Raw genomic sequence first — 21,248 nt, forward strand, 5'->3', positions numbered from 1 at the left:
GTTGTGTGTTCGGGGCGAACACGGGATACTCAAGCTCGTCGAAAGGTCAAAACCAATTTCTTCTCTAGGTCCCTGTCGTAGTCTCATTAAAGCCTCAAGTCCATCCAATGAAAGCCCATCTTGGTGTCCAAGAAGGGGGGGCGGTCCAATGCTTGGTGACCAAGCAAGGGTCGGCCACATTATCCTCTTAAGGGGCCGACCCCTTGCTTGGTGCCCAAGCAAGAGGGGGTCGGCCACAATAATTCAAACAAGGAGGGGTGTTTTGAATTTTTAAAATCTTCTCTTTGTAGAAATCTACAAGTTGTAAAAGAGAGATTTTAAATTTATAAAAAAATTCTTATTTGAATTAGGTCACATGGTTTAAAAGAAAATTTAAAAGTTTTTAAAACTTTCCTTTTTTAACCATCCTCATGGTTTTAAGAAAAAGGAAGAGAAGTTTTAAAATTTTAATTTTTCTAACCATGTTAAAAAAGAAAAATTTTAGAAGAGAAGTTTTAAATTTTATAACAAGGTTTTAATTTTTTAAACTTTCCTTTTTTAATGTCCACTTTAGGAAATTAAAAGAGAGCTTGTAAAATTTTATAAGAGCCCAAGCAAGGTGGTCGACCAAAACAAAATAAAAAAAAAATCATCATCCAATTAATGGTTGGTGATTGATTCAATCAAGAGGAAAGAAAAGGAAAAATAAAAGGGAAAAGGAAAAACAAGAGGAAGATTTTAACTTTTGTAAAAAGTCTTTCCTTATTTGCCTTGGGCAAGTAATATAAAAGAAGGGGTGAGGAGGCCTCATGAGACATCAATTCTTATTCTCTTGGTGGAGTCTCTCTTGGTGGTCGGCCCTCCCTCTCCCTTTTCCCTTTGCTCTCTTTTCCTTTGTGGTGGTGGTGGCCAAATATTAGAGGAGGAAGAAGAAAGCTCTTTGGGTGGTGTTCATCTTGGAGGATCGTCGCCCACACGACGTCCAAGGCGAGGCGAGGAATATGGCAGAAGATCTCGAGGTCATTAGCATACAAAGAGAAGGTATAATTAGCAATTGTTTTCCGCATCATGCTAGTTATTTTTCTTTGTAAGAATTCCAAACACAAGAGGCATTAGATCTAGTTTTTAGAATTAGTAATTCGTGTTTATGTTTTTTTTTTTTTGTTTTTTCGAATTTGTGATTCGATTGTTCTTTTTGGTTAAATCTAGAGTTATTTAAGGAAATTAAATATTAGCTTTCCTTAAAAGGCTTTGTCTAGGCGGTGGTGGTTGCTCCCATATCCAAGAAGGTCATGTGTCTCACCATGTAGTTCTGGAAGCTAATTTTGAAAATTAATATTTAATGGAATTTATAACATAGGTGGATTTGGATTAATAGTGTTAAGTTCTGCTTGCAATCCAAATCTAAACCATCAAGAACAGATAAGTTAAATTTGGAATCAATGATGTTAAGTTCTGTCTGTGATTCCTAATTTAACTTCTAAAGAACACAATAGGTTGTTTAGGAAAGGTTCGACACTTGTACAAAATTTTTGTACAGTGGAACTGGTACGATCTTCCTAGGACCAACCAACATCCTCCTCTAAATTGATTTTGCTGGACCATGTGAATTACTTCAGGCTTGATTTCAAAATGGTTGGCTTCAATTGGTGGTAGGGTGATACTAGACCGTAGCCCTCGTGCATAAGGTGTTACGTAGTCCTTCAAAAGCTTATCATCCATTTCGGAAGTTTCTTGTTCTGTTTGGAGTTTCTGCAAGTTTCTTCTCCTCAGGTAAGTTCTATCAATTTCTGGATCGAACAGCAGAAGTTCTCCTGAAAGATTAGCTCTTAGCATGCAAGAACAAAATATTGAATAATCCAAGTGCAAAATAAAGAGTTAAAATATATTTTTAATTTTTTTTATGTTAATAAAAATGTAGAAAGTAAAGTGAAATAAAGAAAAACAAAGTCTAGTCTAATCCAATATGATTTTCACTAATGTTATAGACGCAGTCCCCGGCAATGGCGCTAAAAACTTGTTACGCTTCCGTAAGTGCACAGATACACCGTCAGTAATAAAAGATTATCGATCACACAAGGACTGGTTATAAGCACTAGCGATTGTTCACATAGAATTAGCTAAACTACCAATAGTTGTAAGTTAACTATTTCCTAAGAGGAAAGGGAATGGGGAAGTAGACGTGAGAACTAGCAAAAGAGAGAAAGGTTAACTTGGCTTGGGAAGAGTTCTAGGAGTTCGGTTTCGTTATGGTAGAACCTAATGTATCATGTTCTATCTTTTCCTTATTATCAATCAACATGCATTCGTCGGAAGTTAAAGCTGGTATCCTTAAGCACTAAACAGAGAAGAACCCTATGAAATCCTGTTACGGTTAACCCCTGTCACTAGGGCGCCTTGGTAAATCATAAGAATACAAATCTAATCAATATCATTAAGGATAGAGATAGGGGTTTGGTTCATTCTCTTACTTCCTTGTGGAGAATTTGCCTCTCCTTTTAAGGGAGTATCCTAGATGTCCGTGAATGGGTTACCCCTGTCATTATGGCCCCTTGGGTATACGATCTAAGATCCTCTCTTTACAAAATTAGCAATTCCTACACAATCGACTAATATGATGAGATAATCTTAGTGAGGCTCATGCATATCAAATAGAAACAAAACAAGTGAAATCATCCAATAAGTAAAGGCATAAACAACATGAGTCTTACATCAACCCTATCCACAACTACTCCCCGATCCTAGAACAAGGGATCTACTCCATAGATGCCAGAGAAAAACCCAAAAACATAATAAACGTAACCATACAATCCTCAAACGAGAAGAGAGAAAGAGAAAAGATGCTTATCCAATAACGTCGAGTGATCTTCGGGTCCAATCCTTTGCTTCTGGAGTTGATGCGATGATGACGGTGATCTCGGAAGTCCGAGATAGCATGGAATGACACCAAGGTAAATCCTTTCTGGCGGCTCGCCTCCTCCCCCCGAGAAGAAGGGTTAAAAGCCTTTATATAGGCTAGGGCATGGGCGCCGCACGACCCGTGCCACGACCATGCGAAATCCGCACGGCCAAGCTCTTCTTGTCTTTGGGTAAAGTGGCACAGTCGTGTCTTACTTTGGCTCAAGCTGCACTGCACGGTCGTGTGAGGTTCACACGACCATGTGGATCTTGGCAGCTGGTTTGAGGCACGGTCATGCAAGGTTGCACAGCCGTGCTCTGCTCTCTCTCGGTGAATGGCCACATGGTCGTGTAGGGTTGCATGGTCGTGCTCTTCTTGCTATTTGGAATCACCACGCGGTCGTGCAGGGGTGTATGGTCGTGCTCTACTTTGCTCGAGTGCATCGACAATCGTCGTTTTCGCTCCAAAAGTTATCCCTGACAACACAAAACCAAACAAAGTGAAGATCTCCGACAAAAGAGTAATAAATACTAAATAAACGATAAGAGAGATGATCGTGCAAAGAATATACACAAATAAAACAAGTGAATGTGCATTAAAGCATGCATAAACGATCATAATATCTACGCACATCACTACTATCATCCAAAACTTCACCAGTACCATTTATCAAGTTAGACTTTTATTCCTATTTAATCTAGTTCTAATTACCCACCCGAGTAAATTATTATTTTTGGAGGTTCCAACTAATTTGGAGTCTCCCTTGAATTATTAGACTTTGGGTTTAGGTTTTAAGTTTGTGTCAATTTGCTTTATAGTTATAGTAGACTTGGTTATAGTTTGAGTTTACATTGATTTTGTTCTTGTTTAGTTTAGTTTAGTTTTAATTGATTTTAGGTTTGAATTTATTTTTGAGATTGAGAGTGGTTTATTTTTGTGATTGATTTTGTTCTTGTTCATCTAGTTCTCCTGATTATTTCCATGCCCTCACATATCAATTTGACTTGATATACTGAGAGCAATGATTTTTTGAACATGTATTAGTTTTTTAAACACATTTTTAGGTTTAAAAAATTATTACTCTCAATATATCAGGTTAAATTTATGTTTGATGACATTTTAACAATCAGGAGAACTAGAAGAACACAAATGAATTGATTTCATGTCATTCCGAGATCTCTAGATCCATCTTCCATTTTCAGCCAAAATTGTCCAAAATCAGCTGATGAACCTAGAGACCTCAGAATAAGATGAAACTAGGTCTCTATATGTTCGTCTAGTTCTCCTAATTATATAAATGACTTCAAATATCAATTTGACACAATATATTGAGCACAGTGTTTGTTTGAACATGAATCAATATTTTTTTAAAAAATATTACTATTAATGATGGATTTCGAAATTGATTTTTGAAAAATCTATTTTGGGAAAAATTGTTTGATAGACAAACAATCTCTAATTGACATAAAATAGTTTATATATGTTTGTCTAGGTCTCATGATTATATCAATGCCCTCAAATATTAATTTGACCCAATATAATGAGAGCAATGATTTTTTGAACATGAATTAGTTTTTTAAACCCATTTTCATGTTTAAAAAATCATTGCTCTCAATATATCGAGTCAAATTGATGTTTGAGGGTATGAATATAATTAGGAGAACTAGATGAACACAGAGGAATTGGTTTCATATAATTTCGAGATCTCCAGGTCCCGAAATCGGCTAATCAGCTTATTTTGATCAAAATTAGCTAATAAAAAAATGATTTAACTGATAAAAAACATCAATTCGACTAGGAACAGTAACAGGGGTAAAATCGGTACAACATATGTGATTTCATCATTTTCCAACTAACCTACATACTTTAGTAATTTCACAAAGTTACTTACTGGGTTAGTAAAAAGCTTATTCTGGATAGTTGATAGCCTTGTGATGGTTGTTGTTGATAGCTTTATTGTCTGGGTTGGTAACTTAGCCTTGCCCATGTGGATGGTCCTTGATCTTGATTATTCCGGTAAGAAAAATTTGGATGATTCTTCCACCCAGGGTTGTATGTGTTAGAGTACGGATTATTTTGTCTTTGGTTATAACTTACTATTGCATCACATTGCTCAAGTTGATCTATTTGTGTAGAGATGACCCCCAAAAGGGCAAGTTTCTTGAGCATGGTCCGTGCTTCCACAAGTGTCACATACACACACAATTGCATTGGTCGTACTAGTTCCTATATTCTCAATCTTTTTAGTTAAAGCATCTAACTTTGCAGACATAAGAGTAATTACATCCACGTTAAATTTTTCCTGATGCTTTGATAGGGTTTCCAGAGAAAGAGTCTCCACATCTTTCAGATATCTACTGATGATGGTTTTGAGCTACACTCTCTATAATATCTTCGGCTTCATCTAGATTTTTATTCATTAATGCCCCTCTAGCTGCAGAATCAAGGGATGCCTTTATTTGATAGTTGATGTCAATATAAAAAGTGTGTAGACTAACCACTTCTCAAGTCCATTATGTGGGCATTACCTGAGCATATTTTTGAATCTATCATATGCTTTAAATAATGATTCTGAATCTGACTATCTGAAGCATGCTATAAGATTCCTCATGTGAGTAGTTTTACTAGGAGGATAGAATTTATCGAGGAATTGTAATCACATTGCTCCCAATATGTGATGCTATTAGATGGTAAGGAATTAAGCCACTACTTGGCTTTATCTCTTAAGGAAAATCCAATTAATAATAATCTTACTATTTCTGCTGGAACTCCATTCATTTTTATTGTACTGTAAATTTTATAAAAGACTTCCAAATGTTGATTTGGATCTTCATGAGGTTCACCTCTAAATTGATTTTGCTGAACCATTATGATTACCGCAGGCTTGATCTCAAAATTATTGGCTTCAATAGGTGGCCTGGCAATGCTAGACCGAAGCCACGTGTATATGGTGTTGTGTAATTTTTGAGAGGTTTGTTTGCCATTTCAAATTATTCTTGTTCTTCTTGTTATCTTTGTAGGATTCTTCTTCTTCGATATGTTCTGTCTATCTCTGGATCAAGTAAAAGTAAATCCCTTGCAAGATTAGATCTTCTCATGAAAGAACAAGATTATAAGATTCCAAACGCAATTGCTAAAATGCAAAAAGAAATAGAATTTTCAAATTTTGTTGAAATAAGAAACAAGGTGCTAGAAAGTGTGGAATTTAAATTGCAAAAAGAAAATTGCAGAAATTGAAGTAACAAATGCAAGATGTAATTACAAAAATAGAATTGTAGAAATATTTACAATATAAGAAAGAAAATAAGTTTAGACTAACTCAAAATGATTATGTACGAATGTTATAAGTATATTTCCGAGCAACAACGCCATTTCTTCAAAAACTTATTACGAAACTACAAGTGCACGGCTACGTCGTCAATAATAAAAATATTGATCCCACAGGGACTGTTGATTAAACACTAATTAACTTCACATAGTGAATTATCTAGACAATCAAAGGTTGGTTCATGAATGCTAGAAGAGAGGTTGAGAAGAGGAAAGAGAAGGTTTAGAGAAAGAGGAAAGAGAGAATTGAGAGAGGGAGCATAAGTGTAAGTGAGTGGTGTGTGATAGATTCTAAGATTTTGATTTTGTTACGATGCTAGTTAGTATCCCTATACATTGTTCATTTACCTAACTCCATGCTTACACTTGTGTAAGGAATCTAACTAATGCCTAGCACAACCCCCGCGTAGGCTGCACCGGAGAGACTCCCAAGTTCTAATGTCATTAAGTAGAGAGGTAACTTAGGAAGTTCGGTTAAGAGGGAATCCCTGTCACTAGGACCCCCCCCCTCTCCGGTCATACATTTCTAGAGTTATCTAATATACTCCTAACGATAGATTAATATAATTAAGTAGAAGAGGTAACCTAAGAAGTCCGATTAAGAGGGAATCCTTGTCACTAAGATCACCGGTCATACATTCCTAGAATACACAAATCACTTCCTAACATTAATTTAGGAGAACCCTCTAAACTCTAATTAATCTCCCTAGTAAAAAATTGATCCCTATTTCAAGGGAATGCCAAGTAAGGGATACCTCTGTCACAAAGTCCCATGGTCTTATAATCCAAGGCTCTTCCTCTACATGGTGATCAAAACCCTACATCTACATGAATTGACCTCACACACATTTTGTCAAATATATAAAAGGTACAACACACGTAGAACATGATATAAACACTTCATAACACAAGAAAATGTCCAAATATATAGTTTATATATCACATCACATCACAACTACTTCCTACACCTAGATCTAGAGATCTACTCCATCACAAAATAATACAACCAAAAGAGAATGCAAATAGCAAAATACAACTCAATATATAGAAATAGAGAGAGGAGACTGCTTATCCTTGAAGCCTGACATCTTTAGAGGTATTCTCTTGCTCTAGAGGTTGACGGATCAGCGAAGATGGATGATGTAGGGTTCCCCCAAGGGGGAGAACCCTTCCCCAAAGAATGGGGGCAATCCCTAAACCAAACATTTCTCAAAAAGGGGAGAAAACCCCTTTATATAGTGTTGGGCATGGGCTTGGCACGGCTCATGCCAAGGTCGTGTGAAACCACACCGCCACAGTCTGGTTTAGTGGCATGGTCATGTGAAACCACATGGCCACTATCTGGTCTGATGGCACGGCTGTGTGGATTCACACGGCCAAGATTGGCTCTGGCTCTAGGAAATCCACACAACCGAGGTCTACTCTACCTCTGGAATATGACATGACCATGTAGAATCCACACAGCTGAGGTCTGCTCTACCTCTGGAATATGGTGTGGTCATGCCATTTGGCACGGCCACACCTTGCTTCACTTCGGGATGGCCACACGACCGTGTGCTTTCACACGGCCTGAGCAAGATTTCTTTCAGAGTTGCTCCTGTGTGTATTTTGCTCCATTTTCATTCCAAATAGTATTCTGTCAATAAGAAAACACACAAGAGCATATCTCCAATAATGGAGTGGAAATATGATATTACAATAAAATAGAGTGCAATAAATATAGATTATGTTCATGAAATACAAGTAGATATTCATTAAAACAAGCATAAAAGTGTATATAATCTACTCACTTTAAAGGGCAAAGGTAAACAATAACCTAAAGGTAAGGGTAAGACCCAAGCCAAATGAAAACCTAAAACTCTTTCATTAAAACCTAAAGGCGGGGTGCTTAAGGAAGAAACCTACTTCTACTATGGTGAGACTGGACATTGGAAGAGGAACTGTAAATTATACTTAGAGGAAGTTAAAAAGAAAAGAAGTGAGACTTCTGCATCAAGTATATATGTTATAGAAGTCAATTTATCTATTTTATCTTCTTAGGTATTAGATATCAACTATGCATCTCACATTTGTACTAATGTGTAGGGCCTTTAAAGACTAGATTATTGACAAAGGGCGAAGTAGACCTAGAGTAGGCAATAGTGCAAGAGTTGCTGCCGTTGCTGTAGGAACATATTTCTTATCTTTGTCCACTAGATTTATTTTAAAACTAGAAGTGTGTTGTTATGTGTATTCTTCAACCAAGAACATTATCTCTATTTCTTGTTTAGACAAGAAGGGTTTTTCATTTGTAATGAAGGACAAATGTTTTTCATTTATTTAAATGGCATATTCTATTGTAGTATACTTCTTATGATTGGACTCTATGTTCTAGACTTTGAAACTTAATCTATAATATAAATATTAAATAGTTCAAAATTAATTATTTGAATCAAACATATCTCTGACATTATTGCTTGGGTCACATAAATGAGAATCACATTTCACAACTCGATGAAGCATATGAGGTATGCAAATCTTATCTACAAGGCAAGATGACAAAGACTCCATTTAGTGAATACAACGAAAGAGCTAATGATATATGTGTCCTTTTTATAATAATAGCTAGAGGAGGCTATCAATGTTAGTATCTAGATCACTAAATACATAGAAAGAGCAGTGGAAAAACTAACTAGATCCTTCCAGAAAATCCATCCGAAGGAGAAAATCATATACTAAATTTGTTAAAAGGGAGTTATACTTTTGTTGCGTAAACATGAAATCCTGACAGTAACTTTGTCCTTGGTGGATCTTAGCAAGATCAAGTGGCCGCCCCTCTATGGTATCCACACGAATATATTCCGTCCGTCTCACGAACTCACAATTTGGAGAAGAAGAACCACCTAAGGTTGTGCTAGAAACCTACCTAGGGGGTCTCGACCAAGGAGAAAGAAGAAGAATTCCCTTACACAAAAATGAATGAGACAAACCTTTTGTACTCATCCAAGGAATACCAAAGGTCTTTTGTCTTTTGATATTCCTTTGATTAATGATCCATTAATCTCTATTAATGGACATTAACCCTCTTGTGTCTTTTGGTCTTCTTTTGATTAATGATGAATTAATATTTATTAATAAATATTAATCTTAATTGGTTGGATTTAGTATATTGGATTAACCATTAACTCAATAAGTTAATCCATATCTATTAACCCAACAAGTCTAATCATCTCATAATTCGCTCTTAGGGTTAATATTAACAATCTCCCACTAGCACTAGTTCCAATCACTACAAAGATGACACCAACACTCTGGATTAACCCAATATTCTTAAGGTCCATAGTATTTTAGTCAAACTAAAATAAACTCATCTCCTAATCAACATGTTGTTTGTGTGTGACCCAATAGACTCACATAACATTGGCAATGTATCCAAATAAACATTTTAGATACATAAGCAATGAGTAGCATCTAGCAAGATATTATTCCTACCCAAGTGGCGAGAATGACTCAATCATTCTATCCTTGATATCTAGATTGATCAATGTGGCATAGATCATGCCATCATCTTATCAATCTTTATGTTTCTTGATCTCTAAGTAGACACACTCAAACAAATAATCTCAATATCTCATATTGACTCAATTGAGCATGACCATACATTCTTGTGTCCTACTAATCAAGGGACCCACAAATATCACTTCAGTCATATGAAAGGGATAGATCTCATCTACATCACTCACATCTCTTCGTATAACTTATTGTATACCCAGTGATCAACTTTATAGTCCATCTTATTACAAGCGACGTTTGCGGATACTAAAGTACACAACTCCTTATGTAGAGAACCATAGTGACTTCAGGTCTAAGGACTATTCATATCAATAGTCATATGAGAATGTTTATGACACTCATATAACAATTCATGAAACATTCTCATGGCAGGTCAATTCAGTATATATTCTCTAATATGTACTCATGTGTCAACGTGATATCTCATATTCATAACTTGTGAGATTAAGTGATCAATTGACCTACATACTAGTCTCAATGTATTAATATTGTCCTTGCATATTAATGCTTGATTAGGAATAGTTAAGGGTAGTGTCTATATATATCTATAGGCTCCCATATCAATTCAACTAATTGATGTGTTGTAGACTAGAACCTACTACCTAGGACATTATAATACTTAATCATTCGACACTGAACTAAAGTAAATATGATAATCAACTTTGCCTTTTATTAATTAATAAAATATGATATAAAAATGCCCTTGTCAATCCTTGTCACTTTAGAAGTTGGCATCAGTGTAACCCTTTATAGCAAGCTCTTCATCACCTCCAAAGATCAAGAAATAATCATGAATTGTTCTCAAGTACATAAGAATATTCTTGATGGTTGTCTAGTGACCTTCACCTGGATCTGACTGGTATCTGCTCATCATGCTAAATGCATACAAGACATCAGGGCGAGTATAAAGCATGGTGTACATGATAGACCCTATAGCAGATACATAAGGAATCTGATCCATGCGGTCCCTTTCTTTCTTAGAAGAGGGACATTAAGTTTTCAAAAAACTCACACATGTGATATTGGTAAAAATCCCTTTTTAGAATATGCATGGAAAAATGATTAAGCACCTTGTCAATATATGTACTCTGGCTTAGGCCAAGTAATCTTTTAGATATATCTCTATAGATCTTAATACATAAAATGTAGGTTGCATCACCTAAGTCTTTCATTGAAAAATAATTTATAAGCCAAGTCTTCACTGATTGAAGAGTAGGGATATCATTTCCAATGAGAAGTATGCCATCTATATACAATATGAGAAAGATAATTGTGCTCCCACTAACCTATAGACACAAGATTCATCTTCATTCTTGATGAAACCAAATGCTTTGATTACATCATCAAATTGAAGATTCCAGCTTCTAGAAGCTTGCTTTAATCCATAAATGGATATTTGCAACTTAGATACCTTTCCAATATTCTTTAGATCTACAAAACCCTCATGTTATGTCATATACACAACCTCGAGTAGATTTTTGTTAAGAAATATAGTTTTGACATTCATCCTCCAGATCTCATAATCATAATAAGATGCAATAGCAAGCATGATCCGAATAAACTTGAGGATCACAACTAGTGAAAAGGTTTCGTCATGGTCTATACCATGAATATGCTTGAATCCTTTAGCGACACATCTACCTTTATAAATATGTATAAGACCATCCATGTCATTCTTCACTTTGAAGACCCACTTACACCCAATGATTTTGATCCCTTTAGATGGATCAACTAAAGTCCATACTTGGTTAGTGTACATGGATTTAATTTTGGATCTCATGACCTCTAGCCATTTCTCAAAATCTAGACCCTTGTATAGCTTCCTGATAAGACATAGTCTCATTGAGACCAACTGTAAAATATCGGAAAAATGGCGAATAATAATAAGGTAATTTTCTGAAATTTTTAGAAATTTTTCGGGAATTTTTCGGAGCTCGTATGGACGAGTTTACGAGGATAAAAATGGAGCCCAGGAAAGCTTGTTTAGGCTACCCCGTTTAAGCGAGGAAATGTTTTATTTTCCTTTTATTTTTCTCTTTTCTTTTATTCTTCTTCGTTTTCTTTTTTCTCCCGCGTGCCCGAGTCATCCCCGAACGCCCAATCCTTTCCTCTCTGCCCTAACCGCTCCACCAACCGGCGTCGCTTCTCTTCTCCTCCCCTTCATCGTGCGCACGCCCTCACCCTTTGCTGCTAGCGACGAGAGCCGATTCCTCTAATCTGGCCGACGCGACGCCGACCCCTGATCTGCCGACATCCCAGCCCTAGCGTTGTCTCCCTTCTCACCCGATCTCGCGGATTCTCCTCTACCGACAGCCGCCCACCCGCAGAGCGATCTCGACACCACCGCCTAGCACCGAGCAGCATCGCCACCGCCTCTCCCAAGCATTCCCTTGTTCATTTGTGTGCCCTAGTTCTTCACTACCGATGCCACTCTTTTCCTTCAGCGCCGCCAGTCGCCGACAGAGGGGAGACAAGGGGTATCGAGTTAGGTAAGGCATACTAGGGGTATTTGGATTTTGATCAGGAGCCTGTGTTGAATTGTTGGGCTGATCACTGTGGTCGGAGGTTTTACCGAGCCACCTAATCTGACATTCTTCTAGATCTGATATGTAGAACTACATCCTTGTTGAATTGGGATAGCAATGTTGAATTGGGCTACTGTTCCAGCAACACCTTCTACCGAGCCTTGGTTTAGGGTAAGGTATTGGTTTAAAACTGTGGATGTGATGTTAGGGTTTAATTCATAGAGGTGGATGTATTGACTACAAATTTTGGGTGTTTGATGTGTAGGTCAGTGGCTCAATCTAGCTATTGCTATAGTTCCGACAGCAAGTGCTCCATCGACCGTGAGCCATCAGTGACCATTTTGATTTGGCTGAGTTCTTATGAATTGATTTGGATTAAATTGTTGTGATGGAGTATGCTTATTGTAAGTCCTAATTCAAATGGAATTGTAGAATCGATTGAGGAGTTAGATGATCTAATTAGGGTTTATAATTGGATATGGATTTTTCGTTAGCTTCTCGAGGATTTGATTTAGCTAATTTGTTTATATGTAATTAGCTAAATCTGGATACTATGTATCACAGAAACTTGACACGAGACGAGCATCTCGACGTCGGATTTGAACTGGATTGGACTTTCCTATTGTAGGCGGGTACCTCTTGACTTATCTTTTATGATATTGTCAATTGGATATGCATAGTATTTTATAGCTACAAGCAATGATCATGTTTACCTTTGGTATGTCACGGTTTGAAACCCATAGCATGTTCTGCTTTGTCGCTTGTTATGTATCCATGTTTATACCTCGTGATTATTGCCATGAGTACCTTAGTTCCTAGAGTAAGTGGCATACCATGCTTTACTGAGTTTAGGACTAGATTCTAGATTTTTATTATCTGGCATGTGTACCTAAACCCGTTTGCTTTGATCCATGTATATTGTTGGTACATATTTTATGTAGGTGGATATGTTCAGGACCTAGGTTGTTATACCATAGAGGACATGTATACCCTAGATCTGTGGATTTGACTTACTGGTACTGGGGTACACATTTTTATATATATATGGATTTGGTTCAGGAAATTGTCATGCACCATTCGCATGATTTCATGCTGCGTGATAGGCTGCTCCATTATTGTAGAGCATATCGCCAGTTTCATCACTGTTCAGTGCTCCGTCGGTCCGTTCATGGGTAGCGTGACGCAGCGTGGTAGCACGTCAGTTTTGCTCTGTTCGGTGCTCCGTTGGTCCGCTCATGGGTAGTGTGATGCAGCGTGGTAGTACGTCAGGGATCCCTCCCCGTCATGGTGTACCGGGAGATGAGAGCATTGCGCTCCCCCATTTATGATTTGGGGTAGGAGTATGTGTGTACTCCGACAACATCCCGTCCATTCGGTCATTCATCAGGAGCAGTGACGTCAGAGTGCACGGTTGTCACAGCCCTACCCACTCAGTCTCACCATTGTGTGTGAGATGACTGACTCGCGTCAGGGGTGACCATGTCATTGGCATCATATGCATTTATTGCATTTATTTGCTTGTGTTTGCTGCACTTATATGCTGCATTTTAGTGGATGTATTTGTTTGACATGCATAAAGGAGGCATATTGTGTATCTGGTTTGACAACCCTTTTATTCTGGATAGGAGTTCCTGGTGAGTATAGCTTCCTCAATTACCTTTCAGTTTTGCATATTTTCTATATATATGATTAGGAAGTTGTATTCCATGTTTATTGCTGTTAGATATATCTTACTAGGCATGTCTATTGGTATTCACTGAGTTGTTGAACTCACCCCCGTGGACAATATCTTTTTCAGGTACTAGGTTGTTTATGATGTCGCTTGGAGTATTCTGTCTGCTGGTCCCCACGTGACCTCAGAAGATCTATCGGTTTCATTTATGTTTTGTTTGTTTTATGTGTCAGTGTGTTTAGTTTGTGCTCTGGTTTTATTTCTAGAGTTTTGAAGTTGTTATGTGGTATTTTGTATTATTGTTGGTTGTGTAAGCCTAGCCGGCTAGTAGTTTTGTGTTTGGTTTGTATTTGGTTTTTGTCATTTTCCGTTATGTTTTGGTTTTGGTACAGCCGAGTGGGTTGCTTTACATATAACTGCGTGGTTGTGTTTTTATTGTATCAGCCGAGTAGGTTGTATCATATAACTGCGTGGTTGTGTGAATATTCCAACCGCCTGTGGCTGATGTATATTTTTCATGTAGAAATGATTCAGATTGTCAGCCGTACAGGGGAGGTGCTGCCGAAATTTCTTCGGACAGGAACTCTCCCGGGGCGTGATAATTTAGTGGTATCAGAGCAGGTATACGATACTTGCTATCTGTTCTGGATTTTTGAGATTTATCTGATACCAATTTATTTGGTATCAGAGCTTGGTTTACGAGTCTTATTTCTTGTGTTTTGGATTTCGTGTTTTAGTCTTCTCGATGTGACTTTTCGAATTTTGAGACCTGGTAGCGGTAGGACATCTCCAAGCTATAGGAGGTATGTGGTATATTGTTATCCTACCTTTTGTTAGTATATGCACAGTTGACTATTACAGTTTATGACATGTATTAGCATTCTTTATTAGTACATGTCTAGTTGATATAGCATATATTCCATGTATTAGGTAAACCACTGATCATGGTCGACTCAGATAGAGATCAAGTATTACGGTCTCGGGAGACTTTTCATATCATATACTAGTAGTTTTAGTTTCTGTTACTACTAGTTGGTTAGGAGATGGAGGCACATACCAGCCTCTGCTATTATTAGCTGGGTAGTGGATAGTATCTATATCATCAGGTTGACCTAGCCAAGTAATATACCATTTTATCTTAGTTAATTTCATCAGTAAATATTGATTTACTTTTATTAGATCGGTCAGTAGAAGACTGTTTTACGTTTGTTGAGTTGGGTAATTATGGATTGATATCCCTTAGTTGCTTGTGGAGGATTACTTGTGGGTTATTTGTGCTTAGTTAGGTATCTAGAGCACATTTAAGTACATGTTTTGTACTAACGTGGAAAAGACTGAATTGACCGTATACCATTGTTGATTGGGTCAAATATGCTGATTATTCCTATCTTTGTTGCGTGTACATATGATTGTTATGTGTTGTAGGAGTGTTTTGATGGACGGTCAAATTGCATGTAGTGAGTGTATACTTTTCCAGTTATGATGGTTGTGGGTTTCTAGTAGATTATACCCGAGTGGTCTGATTGGTTTATTGGAGGTATTTTGTCGATTAAATCTATGTTGTGAAATGTGCACATGTGTTTGAGTGTTTTATTGGAGGTATCTTATCGATTTAATCTGTGTTGTGATATGTGCAGTTTTGTTCGGTGTAATATTTGAGGTATCTTGTTCATTATATTTGTTTTGTGTGTACACTCATGTCGATTATGATTTGTTGGAAGTATTACGTTGATTATACTCTTGACATAGGTGTATATATGTCATGTGAGTGTTGTTTGAGGTGTATTGTCGATTATACCTATATTGATATATGCACACGGGTTCGGCATGCATTGTTGGAGGTATCACGATGGTTTATACCTTTGTTGTGAGTATGTTTGGTGTGTACTAATTGGAGGGTTATGTCGATCATACATATGTTGTGTGTGCGTGTGTGCCAGGTGTATGGTTGGTAGCATCATGATGATTCTATCTATGTTGAATGTAGAATGTGGAATGTCTACATTATGTTATTGGTTGTATTACCCTATCAACTAATGCTCCTATTAGTGTTGGGTTTTTCGGGCCGCGAAAACCGCTTTTCGCGTCGCGGAAACCCCGAATCGCCCAAGCCATGGATCTCGTGCAAGGTAAAACCGAACGAAAATACGAGTACGAGTTTGAAAAACTTTAATCTACAGTAGATCTACATAAGGATAAACCATTTATACCTTTGTAGCGAAGCCCTTCGCAATCCCGCTTGTCCTTGGTTCGCCGGATCTCAAAAGTGTCAAAGTAGACACTTCTCTATTTGTATCCACACAAGCAAGAGATGGAGAAGAAACCTTAGAGTGTGCTAGCACTCAAGTAAGGTCTCGGCAAGAAGGAGAAGAGGGAGAGAAGAATTGTGAGCAAGAGGAAGAAGATGAAAATCAATTAGCCTTGAATGAAAAATAAAACATTCATTTTACACTCAAAGTGGCCGGCCACATTAAACCTTGTAACCCCCATGGAATATCAAGAGTCACAACTCTTGGTAACTCTCATGAGGTGGCATTTGGTCAAGTCAAACTTGACCAAATGAAGAGGCCTTGATGATGTGGCATTGGTCAAGTCAAAGTCAAGTCAAAAACATGACTCTTCATCTTCCTACTTAAGTCAAGTCAAACTTGACCACTTCTATCCCTTGGTTGATCTAATCTAACCATTGGTTCAAGCCAATTTTAATTTAATGAATCTCTATTCATTGAATTAAATTAATTAAATGAGTCTAAGTCCAAATTAGACTCACTTAACACATGAACCAACTTGAGTCCAACTCAATTATCCTACTTTGGATTACTCTTAATCCAATTTGGTTCATCATATGAACGTAATCATTTAGGTTCATCAAATGAACCTAGTCTCCATCTATTTGCCCTTAGTGTGTGACCCTATAGGTTCTTGTAACGTTGGCAATGCCCCTAAACCCATTTAGGAGCATAAGTAATGAGCGGTATCTAGCAACACATCATTACTACCCAAGTTACAAGAATGTCGAGATCCGACATCACCTTGTGACTACTAATTGTGACTCCTCACAACATGTGACATTGTCCTTCTATCCTAGACATCTAGATTGATCAATATGAGGCATAGACCGTGTCATCCTCTAATCAATCTAAATCTTGAACTCCAAGTAGACTCACTCGATCAAATGAGCTCAACATCTAATGTTGACTCATTTGGGCATGGCCATGCACTTAGTGGTCTCACTCTATCAAGAATAGCGATGTCGCTCCCGTCATATGGGAGGGATAGATCCCATCTACATCACTCACATCCCTCTGCATAATTCGTTATATACCCAGTAATCGCCTTTATAGTCCACGTTTGACGAAACCAAAGTACATAACTCCTTATGTAGGGATCCATGGTGACTTCAGGTCAAAGGACTAATAGTCATACTAATAGCCACATGAGAAAGTATATGACACTCATATAACGATCCATGATACTTTCTCATGGTGGGTCATTCAGTATACATTCTCTAATGCATACCCATGTGTCAGCTTGATATCTCTATATCCATGACTTGTGAGATCAAGTCATCGAGCTGACCTACATGCTAGTCTTATTGTATTAACATTGTCCCTGAATGTTAATACTCGACTAGGAATGATTTAGAGTAGTGTTCCCTATATCATCTCACTATCGATTCAACTAATCGATTGATATAGGTATGAACCTTCTACTCAAGGACGCTATTATACTTAGTCTATTTGGCACTAATACAAATAAGTATAATAACCAAACAAATGCCTTTATTAATATACAAGAATATGATACAATGAGTCCATACAATCATCAAATGATTGGCTCTAGGGCTCTAACTAACAATCTCCCACTAGCACTAGTGCCAATCAGTATAGGCTCTAAGGCCTAATGACCTCTGTGCCAAAGCCTTGGTCAAGGGATCTGCGATGTTAGCCTCTGTAGGTACTCTGCAAATCTTCACATCTCCTCTATCGATAATCTCTCGAATGAGATTGAAGCGTCGTAGTATGTGCTTGGTCCACTGGTGTGAGCGAGGTTCCTTCGCCTGTGCTATAGCTCCATTGTTGTCACAATAGAGTTCAACTGGGTCAGCGATGCCCCCAAGTTCGTGATGAACTTGCGGATCCAAACCGCCTCCTTTCGCCTCGATGCGAAGAATGTACTCATTGTAGAATCGCGATCCCGAACTCTTCCATAGACACACCATTAATGCAAAATACGAACCCCGACGGTGATCTATAGTCATCAGTTTGGAAGCTAGCATCATGTAACCCTTTACTAGCTCATCATTGCCTCCATATATCAAGAAATATTCTTTAGTTTTTCTTAAGTACTTAAGAATATTCTTGACCGCTATCCGATGACTTTCACCTGATCTGGTATCTGCTCGTCATGCTCAAAGCATACGAGACATCTGGTCGAGCATAGCATGATCGATCCTATGGCTGAGGCATAAGGATCTGATCCATGCGGTCTCTCTCTCTCTAGAAGAGGGACTTTGAGTCTTCAAAGACTCACGCCATGTGACATCGGCATCCCTTCTTGGAGTTCTGCATGGCAAACCAAAGAAGTACCTTGTCAATATGTACTCGACTTAGGCCAAGCAATCTCTTAGATCTATCTCTATAGATCATCCCTAGAATGCGGGATGCCTCACCTAAGTCCTTCATTGAGAAGCAACTCCCTAGCCGTGTCTTCAGATCAAGCATAGGGATGTCCTTCCCAATGAGTAGTATGTCATCCACATATAATATGAGGAAGACAACTATGTTCCTACAACCTTCTTGTAGACACAAGGCTCATCTTCGTTCTTGATGAAACCAAACTGTTTGATCGCATCATCGAATCGAAGATTCCACCGAGAAGCTTGCTTTAGTCCATAAATGGACCTATGCAGCATACATAGTATCATGTGGATCTATAAAACCCTCGGGTTGTGTCATGTACACATCCTCAGTAGGTTTCCATTCGAAACGCGATTTTGACATCCATCGCCATATCTCATAGTCATGGTAGGTCGATAGCAAGCATGATCCGAATGGACTTAAACATCGCCATTGAGAAAAAGGTTTCATCATAGTCAATACCATGAATCTGCTTGAAACCTTTAGCTACCAAGCGACCCTTATAGATAAGTCCATCCATGTCAGTCTTTCTCTTAAAGACCCACTTGCACCCAATGGGTTTTACCCCTTCAGGTGAATCAACCAAAGTCCATACTTGGTTGGTGTACATGGATTCTATCTCGGATCTCATGACTTCTAGCCATTTCTCAGAATCTGGTCTCATCACAGCTTCTTGATAGGTGGTAGGCTCATCCTCTATGAGCACAATGTCATCATGGAGAAATGAGTATCTCTCAGGCTGACGACGTACCCTATCAGACCTGCGAAGAGGTATGTCTACATGAACCGGTTGTTGTTCCTCAACTCCTTGTGGAACAACATCATCCACAACACTTTGTGGTTCCAGTTCAATTTCCATCGTGGCATGAGTGCTATTGTTCGCATCTTGAATTTCTTCAAGATCGAACGCGCTCCCACTAGTCTTTCTAGAAACAAAGTCCCTTTCTAGAAAGACCCCAGTCTTTGCCACAACTACCTTGTGACTGGAATGTAGAAGTAATATCCCTTAGTTTCCTTGGGATATCCGATGAAATAGCACTTGTCGATTTGGGTCCTAATTTGTCCGAGACTTGACGACGACGTAAGCCTCACAACCCCAAATCCTCATGAAAGACACCGGCATCTCTCCCACCATATCCTATATGGTGTCTTTATCATGGCCTTTGATGGAACTCGGTTGAGTATGAAAGCTGCAGTGTCTAGAGCATATCCCCATAGATATGTCGGAAGATCTATGTGACTCATCATAGATCGCACCATATCTAATAAGGTACGATTCCTCCTTTCGGATACACCATTCCACCGTGGTGTTCCGGAGGAGTGAGTTGAGATAAAACCCACACTCACTAAGTAGTCACGAAACTCATGGCTTAAGTATTCACCACCTCGATCTGATCAAGTACCTTAATACTCTTGCCAAGTCGTTTACTTCATTCTTGAATTCTTTGAACTTTTCAAAGGATTGGACTTATGTGTCATCAAGTACACATAACCGTATCCACTGAAATCATCAAAATGTGATGAAGTACCTATAACCGCTTCTAGCAACATTGAAAGGGCCACATACATCACTATATGAGTCCTAACAAATCAGTTGCTCTCTCGCTATGCCTACTAAAGGGCCTTGGTCATCTTGCCTCGTAGGCATGACTCGCATATCTCATATGATTCAAAATCAAATGAGTCCAAAGAAACCATCCTTATGGAGTCGGGATAGCGCTTGTCATTTATATGACCCAAGCGAGAGGTAGGTTTGGTTCATGTCATTTGACTTGAACCTCTTGGTACTAATGTTATAGATGGGGCTCTCAAGGTCTAGAATATAGAGTCCGTTTATTAGAGGTGCACTACAATAGAACATATCTTTTAAATATACAGAAAACATTTGTCTTTTATTATAAAGAGTATCCTTTCTTGTCTAAACAAGAAACCTAAAACTATGTTCTTAGTAAGAGCAGCACATAACAACAATTATCTAAATCTAGTACAAGCCCGAGGGCGAGATAGATATAAGTCTCTAACTGCAGCAACCCGTGCTCCATTTCCTACTCGTAGAGGTCCACCTCGCCCTTTGCCAATGCTCTGCTATTTCTCACCGCACATCAAGACAAATGTGAGAAGCACATCCAGATCTAATACCCATGATGTAGAAATAGATAGATTGACTTCTATAACATATATACCTAAGTGGAAGTCTCACTTCGCTTCTTCTTCAGATCCTCCAAGTATACCTTGCAGTTCCTCGAAGCATATAGCATCCTTGGCGACCCCTCCTTTAGGCTTCATTGCCTTGCCTTTGCCCTTGGTTTGGGACTTTCCCTTACCTTTGGGCTTGCCTTGCCCTTGTGCTTCGGACCATCGAATGGGCTTAACCTTCTTAAGGTTAATCTCTGCCGTAACATACTAAGTAGCTCGGCAGTGGCTTCTCGTTCATGTTATAGTTGAGAACGAATTGACTATAGCTATCTGGCAAGGAATGCAAGATCAAGTCGGTGGCCGCTCTTGGCCAAGTGGGAACCCTAGTCTTTGAGGTTCTCTATGTACCCAATCATCTTGAGTACATAAGGACCTACAGGAGACCCGTCGACATCTTGCAAACACCTTCGAGATCTCAAATCTCTCATGCCTCGCTTGTCACGATATAGTTGGCGAAG

Source organism: Zingiber officinale, chromosome 5B (genome assembly GCF_018446385.1).
Source record: "Zingiber officinale cultivar Zhangliang chromosome 5B, Zo_v1.1, whole genome shotgun sequence".
Taxonomy (NCBI): domain Eukaryota; kingdom Viridiplantae; phylum Streptophyta; class Magnoliopsida; order Zingiberales; family Zingiberaceae; genus Zingiber; species Zingiber officinale.